Consider the following 19010-nt stretch of genomic DNA (forward strand, 5'->3'; position numbering starts at 1 on the left):
AAGAGTCCATTAGGATCAAGGCACTACCAGATCCAAAATATTTTTAAAGAAAGGGAGCAAAATTAATGACTTCATTTAGTCCATTAGATTGAAGTGAATCAAATTTTGAGATCCATCTAGTCTCCAACTGGGCCAGTTTGGTCTTAACATCTCCACCTCTTGAGTCCTTCAGAATTCGATCAATGCCGATCACTCTGAGCAGGTTTGGATTACAGCCTTGGGCTGTTTTAAAATGGCGAGGTATCGGTTTCAGTAGTGTCAAATCCGTCACATCACGGGCATTTATTATATCGCGAACATGCTCCCTGGTTCACCTCTTCAGTTGTCTCATGGTCATCCCTATGTATACCAAAGGACAGGGACAGGAGGCGTAATAGATAACATGGTCAGTAACACATGTAATATTGTGGGTGATGTTAAAAATTCTGTCTCCATTGGTGGATTTAAAGTTCACAGTCTTATCCATGTTGGTGCATGCTAGGCAGTTTTTACAAGGAAAAAAGCCCCATGTAGGTCCTTTGGAACCAAAACAATTGGCAATAATTGCTCCCCTGTGGTGGCTATGGACTAGACTGTCCCTCAAGCTCTGAGTTCTTCTATACATGATTGTTGGTGAGGCAGTGACATTCTTCGCCAGAATTGGATCACTCATGATGATAGGCCAGAACTTAAGGAGGGCATTTCTCATTAGTTTCCACTTCTCATTATACGTGGAGATAAATCTCACCTCAGTTGATGATGATGGATGTACGTTCTCTTGGTTTCCAGAGGTACATCTTGTGTCTGTTACGTGCCTTAAACCACCCTTGACTGATGACACAATTGGAGTAACCTCTCTGTGAATAGCGTTGCGCCAATTCGGAGGACTGGAATGGAGGAATGCTTCAGCAAGGCTGGAATTGGGCAGGTTGTTCTTTGCGAAGGACGTATGAATCAAGTCGCATACAAGGTTATCCTGGAAAAACAGTTGATTCCTTCTGCTCACGCAGTAGTCCCCAACTCTGAGGACTGTTTTTCCAGCAAGACAATGCGCCATGCCACACAGCTAGGTCAATCAAGGTGTGAATGAAGGACCACTACATCAAATCCCTGTCATGGGAAGCCCAATCTCCAGACCTGAACCCCATTGAAACCTCTGGAATGTAATCAAGAGGAAGATGGATAGTCACAAGCCATCAAGCAAAGAAGAACTGCTTACATTTTTGTACCAGGAGTGGCATAAGGTCACCCAGAAGCAGTGTGATAGACTGGTGGAAAGCATGCCAAGACGAATAAAAGCTGTGATTAAAAATCATGGTTATTCCACAAAATATTGATTTCTGAACTCTTCCGGAGTTAAAACATTAGTATTGTTGTTTCTAAATGATTATGAACTTGTTGGGGTTTCTTGGCATTATTTGAGGTCTGCAAGCAATGCATTTTTTTGTTATTTTGACCATTTCTCATTTTCCGAAAATAAATATAAGATTTATTGCTTGGAACTTTGGAGACATGTTGTCAGTAGTTTATAGAATAAAAGAACAATTTACATTTTACTCAAACATATACATATAAAGAGAAAAATCAGACAAACTGAAAATTTCGCAGTGGTCTCTTAATTTTTGTCAGACCTGTATATGTATATGTATATATATATATATATATATATATATATATATATATATATATATATCATGACCTAACGTGTTGCACTTTCCAAAATTGTGGATAAACAAGTTTGTTTCAAGCACATGATACTCGTTCAGGTGGCAGGTGTGGGCATTGAACCCACAATCCCAGCGCTGCGCCCATCACTAAGCTCCAAACCTGTAAGAAAATGTGTGCCGTGGGGGAGACCACTTCATGTAACTACCTTGATCTCAACATGTCTACGTAGCACATATATGACACTACCTTTACATCACGTAGCCCATATATGACACTACCTTGATCTCAGCATGTCCATCATGTAGCTTCATATTTGACATGACACCTACATCTCCACCTAACAAGGTGCAATCTCCATAGATGCCATGACACTCCATGATCCCTGGTTCCACCGCACACAGTTATATATACATACCTCCTCTCTATTTATATGCCAGTAATGGCACAGACTTTTAACTTATGGAGACTTTAAAAAAAAAATCAACAGTGACCTGCTGAGAAAATGACCCTCCCCTGCTGAGAAAATGACCGCCCCTGCTGAGAAAATGACCGCCCCTGCTGAATATTTAGGAGAAATTCGTTGAGAAGTCGGTTGTTTTTCCCATGAGCTCATTTGCATATATTCATGAACAAGCGCTGTGATTGGCTGGCTGTAGAATGCTGCATCTCCAGCCATCTCAGAGAAGGGAACGCCACTTAGTGATGGGCACAGACATGGGGTTGTGGGCTCAATGCCCACACCTGTCACCTGAACGAGTATCACGTGCTTGAAACAAACTTATTTATCCACAATTTTGGAAAGTGCCACACAATGGTAAGAAATATATGTAGAACAAAACAAGTGTAACTGCAACCATTTTATGGGAGAAATATTTCATTTCCTGGAACAATTTAAAGTGCGCCAACAGGTTCGGTCATGCCTGTGTGTATATACACATATCTATAATATAGCCGGAGACGTGTCCTTCTGTCAGAAGCCTCCGGCGCCACAGTCAGAGCATGCACATACCGCACTATGACGCTATTTTATTGGAGAGGAGGGGCGGCGCTGTCTGATGTGATCGGGGCCATCTCCATTATATTGACTGTGGCAGCGGCTTCACCGGTGGGGATGAGGACACCGGGGTCTGCTGCGCTGCTGGTGAGGCACCAGGACTGTGGGTACTGCACCTCCCAGCCGCCAGTCACCTTTCAGACCAGACAGGACAAGCTCCAAGAAGGAGAGTGTATGTGGTGTGCGAATTCCTATAGTGTCTTCAATAAATGGCTCCGGAGATCGCGGTATGCGCACACACTGACTCTGGCCCCATTATATGGCAGTAAAGTACTGCAAAACTAAAGGGAACCTGTCACCAGAAATAACGTCCTAAACCTGCAGATATGCGGTTAGTCTGCAGGTTAATAGCGCTATTATGCTGCCCGGTGCCTGCACTGACAGCAGGCCTCAATGTAGAGCTAGTGCCAGTCAGGGCCGGGGGCCGCTCTGTATATTCAGAGCAGTGACAGAAGCTGCGGCACCCCCGCCTCCATGACGCAAACCGAATGCTGACGGGGTGAATAAAGTTAATTCAATGGTGCAATTTATTTGACAGTTGAATAAAATGGCGCATCAGTCAGCGCATGCCGTGTGATGTGTGTGCTGGGTGTACATATATGTGTGTGCCGGGTGTATATGGAGGTGTGTGCCGTGTGTATATGGAGGTGTGTGCCGGGTGTATATGTCTGTGTGTGCCGGGTGTATATATATGTGTGTGCCGTGTGTAGATGTATGTGTGTGCCGTGTGTAGATTTATGTGTGTGCCGTGTGTAGATGTATGTGTGTGCCGTGTGTAGATGTATGTGTGTGCCGTGTGTAGATTTATGTGTGTGCCGTGTGTAGATGTATGTGTGTGCCGTGTGTAGATGTATGTGTGTGCCGTGTGTAGATGTATGTGTGCCGTGTGTAGATGTATGTGTGTGCCGTGTGTAGATGTATGTGTGTGCTGTGTGTACATGTATGTGTGTGCCGTGTGTAGATGTATGTGTGTGCCGTGTGTAGATGTATGTGTGTGCCGTGTGTACATGTATGTGTGTGCCGTGTGTAGATGTATGTGTGTGCCGTGTGTAGATGTATGTGTGTGCCGTGTGTAGATGTATGTGTGTGCCGTGTGTAGATGTATGTGTGTGCCGTGTGTAGATGTATGTGTGTGCCGTGTGTAGATGTATGTGTGTGCCGTGTGTAGATGTATGTGTGTGCCGTGTGTAGATGTATGTGTGTGCCGTGTGTACATGTATGTGTGTGCTGTGTGTAGATGTATGTGTGTGCTGTGTGTAGATGTATGTGTGTGCCGTGTGTAGATGTATGTGTGTGCCGTGTGTAGATGTATGTGTGTGCCGTGTGTAGATGTATGTGTGTGCCGTGTGTAGATGTATGTGTGTGCCGTGTGTATATGTATGTGTGTGCCGTGTGTAGATGTATGTGTGTGCCGTGTGTAGATGTATGTGTGTGCTGTGTGTATATGTATGTGTGTGCCGTGTGTAGATGTATGTGTGTGCTGTGTGTAGATGTATGTGTGTGCTGTGTGTATATGTATGTGTGTGCTGTGTGTATATGTATGTGTGTGCTGTGTGTAGATGTATGTGTGTGCCGTGTGTAGATGTATGTGTGTGCCGTGTGTAGATGTATGTGTGTGCTGTGTGTATATGTATGTGTGTGCTGTGTGTAAATGGAGGTGTGTGCCGGGTGTCTATGTATGTGTGTGCTGTGTGTATATGTATGTGTGTGCTGTGTGTAGATGTATGTGTGTGCCGTGTGTAGATGTATGTGTGTGCCGTGTGTAGATGTATGTGTATGCCGTGTGTATATGTATGTGTGTGCTGTGTGTAGATGTATGTGTGTGCCGTGTGTAGATGTATGTGTGTGCCGTGTGTAGATGTATGTGTGTGCTGTGTGTATATGTATGTGTGTGCTGTGTGTAGATGTATGTGTGTGCCGTGTGTAGATGTATGTGTATGCCGTGTGTATATGTATGTGTGTGCTGTGTGTAGATGTATGTGTGTGCTGTGTGTAGATGTGTGCTGTGTGTAGATGTATGTGTGTGCTGTGTGTAGATGTGTGTGCCGGGTGTAGATGTATGTGTGTGCTGTGTGTATATGTATGTGTGTGCTGTGTGTAGATGTATGTGTGTGCTGTGTGTAGATGTGTGCTGTGTGTAGATGTATGTGTGTGCTGTGTGTAAATGGAGGTGTGTGCTGTGTGTATATGTATGTGTGTGCTGTGTGTAGATGTATGTGTGTGCCGTGTGTAGATGTATGTGTATGCCGTGTGTATATGTATGTGTGTGCTGTGTGTAGATGTATGTGTGTGCTGTGTGTAGATGTGTGCTGTGTGTAGATGTATGTGTGTGCTGTGTGTAGATGTATGTGTGTGCCGTGTGTATATGTATGTGTGTGCCGTGTGTAGATGTATGTGTGTGCTGTGTGTAGATGTATGTGTGTGCTGTGTGTAGATGTATGTGTGTGCTGTGTGTATATGTATGTGTGTGCTGTGTGTAGATGTATGTGTGTGCCGTGTGTAGATGTATGTGTGTGCCGTGTGTAGATGTATGTGTGTGCCGTGTGTAGATGTATGTGTGTGCTGTGTGTAGATGTGTGCTGTGTGTAGATGTATGTGTGTGCTGTGTGTAGATGTATGTGTGTGCTGTGTGTAGATGTATGTGTGTGCTGTGTGTAGATGTATGTGTGTGCTGTGTGTACATGTGTGTGTGTGCTGTGTGTACATGTGTGTGCCGTGTGTATATGCTCTGATGATGTTACATGATGCTGCTGATGAGTCACCCTCGGTTCTCCAGGCCTGGCTGCAGTGCCCTGTGGTGGCCGGCAGATGTCGCCGGTGCCAGCTGTGGTCCCTCCTCCCCGGCTGTGTCAGTGAGCGCTGCCCCGGGGACCGTTCTCCGGCAGCGGCTGTACGTGCGATCATTGCCGGTCAGGGAGCGGGCCGGCCTGGGAGTAATCACCGGCCTGCAGGAGCAGCATCCCGGTCCTGGAGCATCTGCGGCTGCAGGTACCTTGTACACTGTGTGTCTGTCTGGAGGGGGCATTGTGCTGTGTACGCGTCAGTGGGTGGGTGTCCATTGTGTGCCCCCTGTGGGTGCCCAGTGACCCTGCACCACCCTGTGGTAATACTGCAGAGCTGTCCTGGTGCTGGTACCTGCTCATTGTTGCACCTGCCCTGTCATAGATGCTGTTGTTGTGTACCGGTGTATGGCTGGGCTCTTTGCCCCATGGCCGCACACATTTTTTTACCTTTTTTAATGCATGGTGGTCACTCTTACAGCGGTGCATTACATAGCATGGGTCTCATGGGTGCAATGTGTTGTCTATGCAGCGGCACAAGCCATACTACCGTACGCAGGCGCGGGGTGGCCCTCACTTTTTACCCATTTTGATGTTTTTGTGACAGACTGGCACAGAAATTAATGGTTGATAAATATTAAAGTGCTTTTTCCGTCAGTTCTATAGACCTTCAAAGCGGCGGATGTGTCATCTCTGGAGGTATCACAGACACAATGTTGTCTACATCGGTCCCATAAACCTTAAAAATGATGAACGTGCACCATGCTGTCTTCAGCGGCTTTTCAAAAGAGGTTGACGCTGTCAGGCGCCGTTTTATCGCAGTTGATAGACATAGGCTAAGTTCACATCAGCGTATCTGTGCGCAGTGTATCATGTGCATGCGCAATCCACGCCAAAACGCATACAAACGCATGGTTGCGCTGCGTTTTTTATCCGCAGCAGCTTAGGCATAACGCAAAAAACCCCCCCGCTGCGTTTGTATGCGTTTTTGCCTGCGTTTGCCTTGATTATGCACATGCATTAGATATTTCCAGGAGGGCGTATCTCAATGCTCGGGTGGTCTCCGAGTATTTGTGAATGCTCGGAGATTCAGTTTTTGTCTCTGTAGCTGCATGATTTACGGCTGCTAGCCAGCCTGAGTACATGTGGGGGGTTGCCTGCTTGCTAGGGAATCCCCACATGTATTCAAGCTGTCTAGCAGCCGCAAATCATGCAGCTACAGAGACAAAAACTGAATCTACGAGCATTCACAAATACTCAGAGACTATCCGAGCGTGCTCTGGTAAACGCGTGCAATGAGTATACTCGCTCATAACTACCTATGTTCCATGTTATCACCATCAATCCCATAGACACTGTAAGGGGCGGATGTGCCTATGCTTCATGTTATCACCATCAATCCCGTAGACACTGTAAGGGGCAGATGTGCCTATGATCCATGTTATCACCATCAATCCTATAGACATTGTAAGGGACAGATGTGCCTATGTTCCATGTTATCATCATCGATCCCATAGACACTGTAAGGGACCGATGTGCCTATGTTCCATGTTATCACCATCAATCCCATAGACATTGTAAGGGACAGATGTGACTATGTTCCATGTTATCACCATCGATCCCGTAGACACTGTAAGGGACAGATGTGCCTATGTTTCATGTTATCACCAACAATCCTCTAGACACTGTAAGGGACAGATGTGCCTATGTTCCATGTTATCACCAACAATCCTATAGACATTGTAAGGGGCGGATGTGCCTATGTTCCATGTTATCACCATCAATCCCGTAGACATTGTAAGGGGCAGATGTGCCTATGTTCCATGTTATCACCATCAATCCCGTAGACATTGTAAGGGGCAGATGTGCCTATGTTCCATGTTATCACCATCGATCCCGTAGACACTGTAAGGGGCAGATGTGCCTATGCTTCATGTTATCACCATCGATCCCGTAGACACTGTAAGGGGCAGATGTGCCTATGTTCCAGGTTATCACCAACAATCCTATAGACATTGTAAGGGGCAGATGTGCCTATGTTCCATGTTATCACCAACAATCCTATAGACATTGCAAGGGGCGGATGTGCCTATGCTTCATGTTATCACCAACAATCCTATAGACCAGGGGTCCCCAACCTTTCTTACCTTGAGAGCCACATTCCGCTATGAAAGTTGGTCGAGAGCCACAATGCAGATAGTCATAGAAAAACCTAGAGAAGGCACAAATAATAACATGCAGATTTTCGCTTTCACTCTATCCTTATGTATTTTACATTATTGTTATGCAAATTGAACTCTAGTGCCACCTATTGGAAGTAGCAATCTTAAAAGTCAATACCCTTTAACAGTCCCATAAGATGCTTCATATATTATTGGCCCCATATACTGCTCCATATGTAATTGGCCACAAATACTGCTCCATATGGAATTGGCCACTCATGGGGGCCGGCACCATAGCACGCCAGTGTCCCCGACGGCGAGTAGGCCCCCTGCCTGCTCAGGGCCCTGGCACTTGCCCGGGTGCTGACGCCCGTCCTGGGTGGGTATTACAGGCAGTGGGGCGGCTCCCTGGGGACTTTTTTTCAGTGATCATCGGCGAGCCACATGTCAGGGGCAGGCAAGCCACATGTGGCTCGCGAGCTACGGGTTGGGGACCCCTGCATTAGGCATCCAATACAGAGCAGTATGGACATGTGTAAGTGGTCCGCAGCGTACAGATCTGGCACAGCTCCATGTACCAGGGTGCTGCAGATCAGCCCCATCCATTTCATTAGGAGCGGAGCTGCAGAGCCGAAGAATGGCCTCTACACTGTATTCAGAGCTGGCCCCTGATGTGGAGCCCCCACTAATATCCTATCCTAAGGATATGGCACCACTGAGCAACAAGGAGACCTGTGGCCGTGTAATAACAGTATAATATATAATCGCAGGTAGCTGTGGAAGGGCAGAAGCCGGCACCACACACACCATTGGTAGCTCTGTTGTAGCTGACATATGCCGTCACGTTATGAGAGGTGTGAGGCAGCGGCCAGTGCCCAGGGTCCTAGTGCCCGAGGATAGTGCAGATCCTTGTGAGTTACCTCTTTTAAGAACTCTTCAAACTGCTCATCCAACTCCTCCTTAGACAGCCGGTGAGACATGGCTCCTCTATGCAGATATTACACTGCGGTCAGGAACAGCCCCACCATAAGACCAACCGAGAAGAACTAGAGCAGGAAGCCTCACAGAAGAGGCCCGCGTCACTTCACATCAGGAACACCGGGCGAAACAACATGACCGGCGCGGGACAGGTAACCGGGACAACGCATCCCTGCCGCTCGCGTTCCCGCCCACTGTAGTTGAGGAACATCCAATCGCTTGTCTCCGTGCAACCACCAATAGCAACACGGGCTTCCTGTAAGCAAGAAGAAGAGTGGGGAGAGGTTGGCTGGAAGCCGTAGGCCTTGCGGGTGCCGGTTGGGTTAATGTCAAATGGAGCTTCTCCTGAGCGGCAAGACGTCACGTGAAGAGGCGGGGCCTTACAAATAGCGCTCCCGCGCCGCTGTACAGTCCCTAGGGACTTTTTTTCTGTGATAGTCGGCGAGCCACATGTCAGGGGCAGACGAGCCACATGTGGCTCGCGAGCTACGGGTTGGGGACCCCTGCCGTAAACACTGTAAGGGACGGATGTGCCTATGTTCCATGTTATCACCAACAATCCTCTAGACATTGTAAGGGAAAATTACAAAAGAACAACCCAAATAAAATAAAGGCTATATATAAATCAGTATCACAATCATAAATATAGTGATATTAGCTCACCCGGGTGTCTTTTGAGGAAAAAGAAAGTGGAGACCACTTAAACCAAGAACCAAAACCAATCACCAAACCAAAGGATGCACCAGGAAGACCAGACTGGATCAAGATATATTATTTTATTATTTAATTATCAAGCAGCGATACAATATACAGTTAGGTCCATATATATTTGGACAGAGACAACATTTTTCTAATTTTGGTTACAGACATTACCACAATTAATTTTAAACAAAACAATTCAGATGCAGTTGAAGTTCAGACTTTCAGCTTTCATTTGAGGGCATCCACATTAAAATCGGATGAAGGGTTTAGGAGTTTCAACTCCTTAACATGTGCCACCCTGTTTTTAAAGGGACCAAAAGTAATTGGACAATTGACTCCAAGGCTATTTCATGGGCAGGTGTGGGCAATCCCTTCGTTATGTCATTCTCAATTAACCAGATAAAGGGCCTGGAGTTGATTTGAGGTATGGTGCTTGCATTTGGAAGGTTTTGCTGTGAAGTAAACATGCGGTCAAAGGAGCTCTCCATGCAGGTGAATCAAGCCATCCTTAAGCTGCGAAAACAGAAAAAACCCATCCGAGAAATTGCTACAATATTAGGAGTGGCAAAATCTACAGTTTGGTACATCCTGAGAAAGAAAGAAAGCACTGGTGAACTCATCAATGCAAAAAGACCTGGGCGCCCACGGAAGACAACAGCGGTGGATGATCGCAGAATAATCTCCATGGTGAGGAGAAATCCATTCACAACAGCCAACCAAGTGACCAACACTCTCCAGGAGGTCGGCGTATCAATATCCAAATCTACCATAAAGAGAAGACTGCATGAAAGTAAATACAGAGGGTTCACTGCACGGTGCAAGCCACTCATAAAGCATCAAGAATAAAAAGGCTATACTGAACTTTGCTAAAAAACATCTAAAAAAGCCAGCACAGTTCTGGAAGAACATTCTTTGGACAGATGAAACCAAGATCAACCTCTACCAGAATGATGGAAAGAGAAAAGCATGGCAAAGGTGTTATGACCCCAATGGCGAGGGTCTCAGAGGAACGTGGAAGTCTGCAGAATACAAAAATCCAGCTCATAGGGCAGTGGTAACTGGGTTGACCATATATCTACTCCTAACGCCAACACTAGAAGTAGCCGGGGATCATTCCTACGTTGATTCTAGATGACACGCGCCAGCCGGAGAATCTAGCTACCCCTAGTAGAGGAAAACAAAGACCTTTCTTGCCTCCAGAGAAGGGGACCCCAAAGCTGGATAGAAGCCCCCCACAAATAATGACGGTGAGGTAAGAGGAAATGACAAACACAGAAATGAACCAGGTTTAGCACAGAGAGGCCCGCTTACTGATAGCAGAATAAAGAAAGGTAACTTATATGGTCAACAAAAACCCTATCAAAATCCACACTGGAAATTCAAGAACCCCCGAACCGTCTAACGGTCCGGGGGGAGAACACCAGTCCCCTAGAGCTTCCAGCAAAGGTCAGGATATAGATTTGGAACAAGCTGGACAAAAATACAAAACCAAAACAAATAGCAAAAAGCAAAAGGCAGACTTAGCTGATATAACTGGAACCAGGATCAGTAGACAAGAGCACAGCAGACTAGCTCTGATAACTACGTTGCCAGGCATTGAACTGAAGGTCCAGGGAGCTTATATAGCAACACCCCTAACTAACGACCCAGGTGCGGATAAAAGGAATGACAGAAAAACCAGAGTCAAAAAACTAGTAACCACTAGAGGGAGCAAAAAGCAAATTCACAACAGTACCCCCCCCCTTAGTGAGGGGTCACCGAACCCTCACCACGACCACCAGGGCGATCAGGATGAGCGGCATGAAAGGCACGAACTAAATCGGCCGCATGAACATCAGAGGCGACCACCCAGGAATTATCCTCCTGACCATAGCCCTTCCACTTGACCAGGTACTGAAGCCTCCGCCTGGAGAGGCGAGAATCCAAGATCTTCTCCACCACGTACTCCAACTCGCCCTCAACCAACACCGGAGCAGGAGGCTCAGCAGAAGGAACTACAGGCACAATGTACCGCCGCAACAAGGACCTATGAAATACATTGTGAATAGCAAACGACACAGGAAGATCCAGACGAAAAGATACAGGATTAAGGATTTCCAATATCTTGTAAGGCCCAATAAAACGAGGTTTAAATTTGGGAGAGGAGACCTTCATAGGAACAAAGCGGGAAGAAAGCCACACCAAATCCCCAACGCGTAGTCGGGGACCCACACCGCGGCGGCGGTTGGCAAAGCGCTGAGCCTTCTCCTGTGACAACTTCAAGTTGTCCACCACATGATTCCAGATCTGCTGCAACCTATCCACCACAGAATCCACCCCAGGACAGTCAGAAGGCTCCACATGACCCGAAGAAAAGCGAGGATGGAAACCAGAGTTGCAGAAAAAAGGCGAAACCAAGGTGGCGGAACTAGCCCGATTATTAAGGGCAAACTCAGCCAACGGCAAGAATGTCACCCAATCGTCCTGATCAGCAGAGACAAAACACCTCAAATAAGCCTCCAAAGTCTGATTGGTTCGCTCCGTCTGTCCATTAGTCTGAGGATGGAAAGCAGACGAAAACGACAAATCAATGCCCATCCTACTACAAAAGGATCGCCAGAACCTGGAAACGAACTGGGATCCTCTGTCTGACACAATATTCTCAGGGATGCCGTGCAAACGAACCACGTTCTGGAAAAACACAGGAACCAGATCGGAAGAGGAAGGCAGCTTAGGCAAAGGAACCAAATGGACCATCTTGGAGAAGCGATCACATATCACCCAGATAACGGACATGCCCTGAGATAGCGGAAGATCAGAAATGAAATCCATGGAGATATGTGTCCAAGGTCTCTTCGGGACAGGCAAGGGCAAGAGCAAACCGCTGGCACGAGAACAGCAAGGCTTAGCTCGAGCACAAGTCCCACAGGACTGCACAAATGACCGCACATCCCTTGACAAGGAAGGCCACCAAAAGGACCTGGCCACCAGATCTCTGGTGCCAAAAATTCCCGGGTGACCTGCCAACACCGAGGAATGAACCTCGGAAATGACTCTGCTGGTCCACTTATCCGGGACAAACAGTCTGTCAGGTGGACAAGACTCAGGCCTATCAGCCTGAAATCTCTGCAACACACGTCGCAGATCCGGAGAAATAGCTGACAAGATAACTCCATCTTTAAGAATACCAACAGGATCAGCGACTCCAGGAGCATCAGGCACAAAGCTCCTAGAAAGAGCATCGGCCTTCACATTCTTTGAACCTGGTAAATACGAGACAACAAAATCAAAGCGGGAGAAAAACAATGACCAGCGGGCCTGTCTCGGATTAAGGCGTTTAGCAGACTCGAGATACATCAGATTTTTGTGATCAGTCAAGACCACCACACGATGCTTAGCACCCTCGAGCCAATGACGCCACTCCTCAAATGCCCATTTCATGGCCAACAACTCCCGATTGCCCACATCATAATTTCGCTCGGCAGGCGAAAACTTCCTAGAGAAAAAGGCACAAGGTTTCATAACAGAGCAACCAGGGCCTCTCTGCGACAAAACGGCCCCTGCCCCAATCTCCGAAGCATCCACCTCAACCTGAAAGGGAAGTGAGACGTCAGGCTGGCACAAAACAGGCGCCGAAGTAAACCGGCGTTTCAACTCCTGGAAAGCCTCCACGGCAGCAGGAGCCCAGTTAGCTACATCGGAGCCCTTCTTGGTCATATCCGTCAAAGGTTTCACAATGCTAGAAAAATTAGCGATAAAACGACGGTAGAAGTTAGCGAAGCCCAAGAACTTCTGAAGACTCTTAACTGACGAGGGCTGAGTCCAATCAAGAATAGCTCGGACCTTGACTGGGTCCATCTCCACAGCAGAAGGGGAAAAAATGAACCCCAAAAAGGGAACCTTCTGTACACCAAAGAGACACTTTGAGCCCTTGACAAACAAAGAATTTTCACGCAAAATTTTAAAGACCAACCTGACCTGCTCCACATGCGAATCCCAATTATCAGAAAAAACCAAAATATCATCCAGATAAACAATCAAAAATTTATCCAGATACTTCCGGAAAATGTCATGCATAAAGGACTGAAAAACTGAAGGCGCATTGGAGAGCCCAAAAGGCATCACCAAGTACTCAAAATGACCTTCGGGCGTATTGAATGCGGTTTTCCATTCATCACCTTGCTTAATGCGCACAAGGTTGTACGCACCACGAAGGTCTATCTTGGTGAACCACTTGGCACCCTTAATCCGGGCAAACAAGTCAGACAACAGCGGTAAAGGATACTGAAATTTGACAGTGATCTTATTTAAAAGCCGATAATCAATACAAGGTCTCAAAGATCCGTCCTTTTTTGCCACAAAAAAGAATCCCGCACCAAGAGGGGAAGAAGACGGACGAATATGTCCTTTTTCCAGAGACTCCTTGATATATGAACGCATAGCGGTATGTTCAGGTACCGACAGATTAAACAGTCTTCCCTTAGGAAATTTACTGCCTGGGATCAAATCTATAGCACAGTCACAGTCCCTATGAGGAGGCAGTGCACTGGACTCAGACTCACTGAAGACATCCTGATAATCAGACAAATACTCCGGAACTTCCGAAGGCGTAGAAGAAGCAATAGACACAGGCAGGGAATCCTCATGAATACCACGACAGCCCCAACTTGAGACTGACATAGCCTTCCAGTCCAGGACTGGATTATGGGTCTGTAACCATGGCAGCCCCAAAACGACCAAATCATGCATTTTATGTAAAACCAGGAAACGTATCACCTCGCGGTGTTCAGGAGTCATGCACATGGTAACCTGAGTCCAATACTGCGGTTTATTTGCTGCCAATGGTGTAGCATCAATACCCCTAAGAGGAATAGGATTTTCTAATGGTTCAAGAGTAAAACCACAGCGCTTAGCAAATGAGAGATCCATGAGACTCAGGGCAGCACCTGAATCTACAAACGCCATGACAGGATAAGATGACAGTGAGCAAATCAAAGTTACAGACAGAATAAATTTAGGTTGCAAATTACCAACGGTGACAGGACTAACAACCTTAGCTATACGTTTAGAGCATGCTGAGATAACATGTGTAGAATCACCACAGTAGTAGCACAAGCCATTCCGGCGTCTATGAATTTTCCGCTCATTTCTAGTCAGGATTCTATCACATTGCATTAAATCAGGTGTCTGTTCAGACAACACCATGAGGGAATTTGCGGTTTTTCTTTCACATTGCACCGAATTAGGTGTCTGTTCAGACAACACCATGAGGGAATTTGCGGTTTTGCGCTCCCGCAACCGCCGGTCAATTTGAATAGCCAGTGCCATAGTATCATTCAGACCTGCGGGAATGGGAAAACCCACCATAACATTCTTAATGGCTTCAGAAAGGCCATTTCTAAAATTAGCGGCCAGTGCACACTCGTTCCAATGTGTCAGCACGGACCATTTCCGAAATTTTTGGCAATACACTTCAGCCTCGTCCTGCCCCTGAGACATAGACAGCAAGGCCTTTTCTGCCTGAATCTCAAGATTGGGTTCCTCATAAAGTAAACCGAGCGCCAGAAAAAACGCATCAAGATCAGCCAATGCCGGATCTCCTGGCGCCAGCGAAAAAGCCCAATCCTGAGGGTCGCCCCGTAAGAACGAAATAACAATTTTTACTTGCTGAGCAGAATCTCCTGATGAACAGGGTCTCAGGGACAAAAACAATTTACAATTATTCACGAAATTCCTAAACTTAAACCTGTCTCTGGAAAACAGTTCAGGAATCGGTATTTTAGGTTCTGACCTAGGATTTCTGATAACATAGTCTTGTATGCCCTGCACACGAGTAGCCAGCTGGTCCACACTTGTAATCAAGGTCTGGACATTCATGTCTGCAGCAAGCATAGCCACTCTGAGGTAAAGGGGAAGGAGAAAGAGAAAAAAAAAAAAAAAAAAAAACTCAGAATCTTCTTTCTTATAATCCCTCTTCTGCAATGCATTAAACATTTAATACTGGCCTGGCAAACTGTTGCCTCCAGAGAAGGGGACCCCAAAGCTGGATAGAAGCCCCCCACAAATAATGACGGTGAGGTAAGAGGAAATGACAAACACAGAAATGAACCAGGTTTAGCACAGAGAGGCCCGCTTACTGATAGCAGAATAAAGAAAGGTAACTTATATGGTCAACAAAAACCCTATCAAAATCCACACTGGAAATTCAAGAACCCCCGAACCGTCTAACGGTCCGGGGGGAGAACACCAGTCCCCTAGAGCTTCCAGCAAAGGTCAGGATATAGATTTGGAACAAGCTGGACAAAAATACAAAACCAAAACAAATAGCAAAAAGCAAAAGGCAGACTTAGCTGATATAACTGGAACCAGGATCAGTAGACAAGAGCACAGCAGACTAGCTCTGATAACTACGTTGCCAGGCATTGAACTGAAGGTCCAGGGAGCTTATATAGCAACACCCCTAACTAACGACCCAGGTGCGGATAAAAGGAATGACAGAAAAACCAGAGTCAAAAAACTAGTAACCACTAGAGGGAGCAAAAAGCAAATTCACAACACAAAGGCGTGGTACAGCTCATGACCCAAAGCATACCACATCATCTGTAAAACACGGCGGAGGCAGTGTGATGGCTTGGGCATGCATGGCTGCCAGTGGCACTGGGTCACTAGTGTTTATTGATGATGTGACACAGGACAGAAGCAGCCGAATAAATTCTGAGGTATTCCGAGACATACTGTGTGCTCAGATCCAGCCAAATGCAGCCAAACTGATTGGTCGTCGTTTCATACTACAGATGGAAAATGACCCAAAACATAAAGCCAAAGCAACCCAGGAGTTTATTAAAGCAAAGAAGTGGAATATTCTTGAATGGCCAAGTCAGTCACCTTATCTCAACCCAATTGAGCATGCATTTCACTTGTTAAAGAGTAAACTTCAGACAGAAAGGCCCACAAACAAACAGCAACTGAAAACCACCGCAGTGAAGGCCTGGCAGAGCATCAAAAAGGAGGAAACACAGCGTCTGGTGATGTCCATGAGTTCAAGACTTCAGGCAGTCATTGCCAACAGAGGGTTTTCAACCAAGTACTAGAAATGAACATTTTATTTAAAATTATTGAATCTGTCCAATTACTTTTGGTCCCTTTAAAAACAGGGTGGCACATGTTAAGGAGTTGAAACTCCTAAACTCTTCATCCAATTTTAATGTGGATACCCTCAAATGAAAGCTGAAAGTCTGAACTTCAACTGCATCTGAATTGTTTTGTTGTTCCGCGCGTTTCGGAACTAAATTCCTTCGTCAGGGGGTGTTTTGAATTTATTTGCACTTCAGCACTTTTTTGCATATATTGCACATCAATTTTGGAGTTTTTTTATTTTTGTTTCCACATTGTGTCACTTAATTTTTCAGGGAACTAATATTCCCTGATTGTGGGTAATACTTACCTTGCACACGTATATAAATAATTATTATTACTGTGCGGTTGGGTATCCGTATATTCATTTTTTATATGCCGTCCTGTGCTGCACACTTTTTTGTATGATTGTTTTGTATTTTTATCGTATATTTTTAAACGGTAGTTGTTTATATATTGTATCGCTGCTATATAATGAAATAATATATCTTGATCCAGTCTGGTCTTCCTGGTGCATCCTTTGGTTTGGTGATTGGTTTTAGACATTGTAAGGGGCAGATGTGCCTATGTTCCATGTTATCACCAACAATCCTATAGACATTGTAAGGGACAGATGTCCCTATGTTCCATGTTATCACCAACAATCCTATAGACACTGTAAGGGACAGATGTGCCTATGTTTCATGTTATCACCATCAATCCCGTAGACATTGTAAGGGACAGATGTGCCTATGTTCCATGTTATCACCAACAATCCTATAGACATTGTAAGGGACAGATGTCCCTATGTTCCATGTTATCACCAACAATCCTATAGACATTGTAAGGGACAGATGTGCCTATGTTCCATGTTATCACCAACAATCCCGTAGACATTGTAAGGGACAGATGTCCCTATGTTCCATGTTATCACCATCAATCCTATAGACATTGTAAGGGACAGATGTCCCTATGTTCCATGTTATCACCAACAATCCTATAGACATTGTAAGGGACAGATGTGCCTATGTTTCATGTTATCACCAACAATCCTCCAGACAGTGTAAGGGACAGATGTGCCTATGCTTCATGTTATCACCAACAATCCCGTAGACATTGTAAGGGACAGATGTGCCTATGTTCCATGTTATCACCATCAATCCCATAGACATTGTAAGGGACAGATGTGCCTATGTTCCATGTTATCACCATCAATCCCATAGACATTGTAAGGGACAGATGTGTCTATGTTTCATGTTATCACCATCAATCCCATAAACAATGTAAGGGGCAGATGTGCCTATGTTCCATGTTATCACTATCGATCCCATAGACACTGTAAGGGACAGATGTGCCTATGTTCCATGTTATAACCATCGATCCCGTAGACACTGTAAGAGGCAGATGTGTCTATGTTCCATGTTATCATTATCGATCCCGTAGACACTGTAAGGGGTGTATGTGCCTATGTTCCATGTTATCACCATCGATCCCGTAGACATTGTAAGGGGCAGATGTGCCTATGTTTCATTTTATCACCATCAATCCCATAGACATTGTAAGGGACAGATGTGCCTATGTTCCATGCTATAACCAACAATCCTATAGACATTGTAAGGGGCAGATGTGCCTATGTTTCATGTTATCACCATCAATCCCATAAACAATGTAAGGGGCAGATGTGCCTATGTTCCATGTTATCACTATCGATCCCATAGACACTGTAAGGGACAGATGTGCCTATGTTCCATGTTATCATTATCGATCCCATAGACACTGTAAGGGACAGATGTGCCTATGTTCCATGTTATCATTATCGATCCCGTAGACACTGTAAGGGGTGCATGTGCCTATGTTCCATGTTATCACCATTGATCCCGTAGACATTGTAAGGGACAGATGTGCCTATGTTCCATGCTATAACCAACAATCCTATAGACACTGTAAGGGGCAGATGTGCCTATGCTTCATGTTATCACCAACAATCCTATAGACATTGTAAGGGGCAAATGTGCCTATGTTCCATGTTATGACCAACAATCCTATAGACATTGTAAGGGGCAGATGTGCCTATGTTCCATGTTATCACCATCGATCCTGTAGACATTGTAAGGGGCGGATGTGCCTATGTTCCATGTTATCACCATCGATCCTGTAGACATTGTAAGGGGCAGATGTGCCTATGTTCCATGTTATCACCATCGATCCCGTAGACATTGTAAGGGGCGGATGTGCCTATGTTCCATGTTATCACCATCGATCCCGTAGACATTGTAAGGGGCAGATGTGCCTATGTTCCATGTTATCACCATCGATCGTGTAGACATTGGAAGGGGTGGATGTGCCTATGTTCCATGTTATCACCATCGATCGTGTAGACATTGGAAGGGGTGAATGTGCCTATATTCCGTGTTATCACCATCGATCGTGTAGACATTGTAAGGGGCGGATGTGCCTATGTTCCATGTTATCACCATCGATCCCGTAGACACTGTAAGGGGCGGGTGTGCCTATGCTTCATGTTATCACCAACAATCCCGTAGACATTGTAAGGGGCAGATGTGCCTATGTTCCATGTTATCACAAACAATCCTA

The 19010-nt window shown here is 45.7% G+C and overlaps 1 protein-coding gene across 4 annotated transcripts in view; it reads left to right on the forward strand.

Annotated features, from left to right (window-relative positions):
* Positions 1 to 5526: 5526 nt before the first annotated feature.
* ABCA5 (ATP binding cassette subfamily A member 5) overlaps positions 5527 to 19010 on the forward strand; it is a 172155-nt gene continuing 158671 nt past the window's right edge. For 3 of the 4 annotated variants that reach the window (XM_077253451.1, XM_077253452.1, XM_077253453.1), the window contains exon 1: positions 5532 to 5689. The gene's annotated coding sequence lies outside the window, so the exon portion shown is untranslated. Of the gene's footprint in view, positions 5690 to 19010 lie in introns of all 4 variants that reach the window. The other variant, XM_077253455.1, reaches the window with a different exon arrangement.

Source organism: Ranitomeya variabilis, chromosome 4 (genome assembly GCF_051348905.1).
Source record: "Ranitomeya variabilis isolate aRanVar5 chromosome 4, aRanVar5.hap1, whole genome shotgun sequence".
Classification (NCBI taxonomy): Eukaryota; Metazoa; Chordata; class Amphibia; order Anura; family Dendrobatidae; genus Ranitomeya; species Ranitomeya variabilis.